Source organism: Vanacampus margaritifer, chromosome 2 (assembly GCF_051991255.1).
Source record: "Vanacampus margaritifer isolate UIUO_Vmar chromosome 2, RoL_Vmar_1.0, whole genome shotgun sequence".
In the NCBI taxonomy this organism is placed as follows: Eukaryota; Metazoa; Chordata; class Actinopteri; order Syngnathiformes; family Syngnathidae; genus Vanacampus; species Vanacampus margaritifer.
Window position 1 is genome coordinate 48,377,766 of NC_135433.1, and position 2,500 is coordinate 48,380,265.

The window sequence follows — 2,500 nt, forward strand, 5'->3', positions numbered from 1 at the left end:
AGCTAGTGTACTTGAGGTCTTTTTTGAAAGTTTACTTTTGCCATGGAGGTGCAAAAAAAAAAGCTTACAGCACCTGGTATTCCCAGGCGGTCTCCCATCCAAGTACTAAACAGGCCCAACCCTGCTTAGCTTCCGAGATCGGACGTTCTCAGGGTAGTATGGCCGTAAGCCGAGAAAAAGAAAACAGTTGACTCTTTTAAAGGTTACACTCGTCTAAACTTGGGACAGAAAAACATTTTGACTGCATGTTCAGCTCTCATCCTGTCAGTTTAGCGTGCGGCTGTCTGTTAGCAAGTAGCTAGTGTACTTGAGGTCTTTTAAGAAAGTTGACAGTTGCCATGGAGGTTAAAGAAACATAAGAGTTTGAGCTTAAAGTAGTTCATTTCATCCTGTGTATCAGAATGTGATACTGTGGAGTGCTGAGCGGGTGAATGGTGGAACAAAACAGGATGTGGGAGGCAAGGGAGTGCAAGAATGGAATGTTTCATAACAAACGGTGCCAGTCGCGGAGAGGATCCAGAGGAGATAACACGGAGGCAGCTGGTGGAAAAATACTGTGAAGAAACTACAACCAGGAGGAGCAAGCAAACGATTCTGCAGGGGAAGAAAGACCAATGAGAGCAAGCTAAAGTATTGTGCAAAACAGTTGACTCTTTTAAAGGTTACACTCGTCTAAACTTCGGACAGAAAAACATTTTGACTGCATGTTCAGCTCTCATCCTGTCAGTTTAGCATGCGGCTGTCTGTTAGCGAGTAGCTAGTGTACTTGAGGTTTTTTGTGAAAGTTTACTTTTGCCATGGAGGTGCAAAAAAAAAGCTTACAGCGCCTGGTATTCCCAGGCGGTCTCCCATCCAAGTACTAACCAGGCCCGACCCTCCTTAGCCTCCGAGATCAGGCGTTCTCAGTGTAGTATGGCCGTAAGCCGAGAAAAAGAAAACAGTTGACTCTTTTAAAGGTTACACTCGTCTAAACTTGGGACAGAAAAACATTTTGACTGCATGTTCAGCTGTCATCCTGTCAGTTTAGCGTGCGGCTGTCTGTTAGCAAGTAGCTAGTGTACTTGAGGTCTTTTAAGAAAGTTGACTTTTGCCATGGAGGTGCAAAAAAAAAAGCTTACAGCACCTGGTATTCCCAGGGGGTCTCCCATCCAAGTACTAACCAGGACCGACCCTGCTTAGCTTCCGAGATCGGGCGTTCTCAGGGTAGTATGGCCGTAAGCCGAGAAAAAGAAAACAGTTGACTCTTTTAAAGGTTACACTCGTCTAAACTTGGGACAGAAAAACATTTTGACTCCATGTTCAGCTCTCATCCTGTCAGTTTAGCGTGCGGCTGTCTGTTAGCAAGTAGCAAGTGTACTTGAGGTCTTTTAAGAAAGTTGACTTTTGCCATGAGGTTGCAAAACAAAAGTTTACAGCAACTGGTATTCCCAGGCGGTCTCCCATCCAAGTACTAACCAGGCCCGACCCTGTTAGCTTCCGAGATCGGACGTTCTCAGGGTATTATGGCCGTAAGCCGAGAAAAAGAAAACAGTTGACTCTTTTAAAGGTTACACTCGTCTAAACTTGGGACAGAAAAACATTTTGACTGCATGTTCAGCTCTCATCCTGTCAGTTTAGCGTGCGGCTGTCTGTTAGTGAGTAGCTAGTGTACTTGAGGTCTTTTGTGAAAGTTTACTTTTGCCATGGAGGTGTAAAAAAAAAGCTTACAGCACCTGGTATTCCCAGGCGGTCTCCCATCCAAGTACTAACCAGGCCCGACCCTCCTTAGCTTCCGAGATCGGGCGTTCTCAGGGTAGTATGGCCGTAAGCCGAGAAAAAGAAAACAGTTGACTCTTTTAAAGGTTACACTCGTCTAAACTTGGGACAGAAAAACATTTTGACTGCATGTTCAGCTCTCATCCTGTCAGTTTAGCGTGCGGCTTTCTGTTAGTGAGTAGCTAGTGTACTTGAGGTCTTTTGTGAAAGTTTACTTTTGCCATGGAGGTGCAAAAAAAAAAGCTTACAGCACCTGGTATTCCCAGGCGGTCTCCCATCCAAGTACTAAACAGGCCCAACCCTGCTTAGCTTCCGAGATCGGACGTTCTCAGGGTAGTATGGCCGTAAGCCGAGAAAAAGAAAACAGTTGACTCTTTTAAAGGTTACACTCGTCTAAACTTGGGACAGAAAAACATTTTGACTGCATGTTCAGCTCTCATCCTGTCAGTTTAGCGTGCGGCTGTCTGTTAGCAAGTAGCTAGTGTACTTGAGGTCTTTTAAGAAAGTTGACAGTTGCCATGGAGGTTAAAGAAACATAAGAGTTTGAGCTTAAAGTAGTTCATTTCATCCTGTGTATCAGAATGTGATACTGTGGAGTGCTGAGCGGGTGAATGGTGGAACAAAACAGGATGTGGGAGGCAAGGGAGTGCAAGAATGGAATGTTTCATAACAAACGGTGCCAGTCGCGGAGAGGATCCAGAGGAGATAACACGGAGGCAGCTGGTGGAAAAATACTGTGAAGAAA

General features: G+C 45.1%; 5 pseudogenes; all 5 read right to left on the reverse strand.

The window, feature by feature from the left end:
- Positions 1–61: 61 nt before the first annotated feature.
- LOC144047033 (5S ribosomal RNA) lies at positions 62–170 on the reverse strand (annotated as a pseudogene).
- A 645-nt stretch (positions 171–815) lies between these two features.
- On the reverse strand, positions 816–924 carry LOC144047396 (5S ribosomal RNA; annotated as a pseudogene).
- A 187-nt stretch (positions 925–1,111) lies between these two features.
- LOC144046977 (5S ribosomal RNA) lies at positions 1,112–1,220 on the reverse strand (annotated as a pseudogene).
- Positions 1,221–1,700: 480 nt separating this feature from the next.
- On the reverse strand, positions 1,701–1,809 carry LOC144047052 (5S ribosomal RNA; annotated as a pseudogene).
- Positions 1,810–1,996: 187 nt separating this feature from the next.
- LOC144047034 (5S ribosomal RNA) lies at positions 1,997–2,105 on the reverse strand (annotated as a pseudogene).
- Between the last annotated feature and the right edge of the window lie 395 nt (positions 2,106–2,500).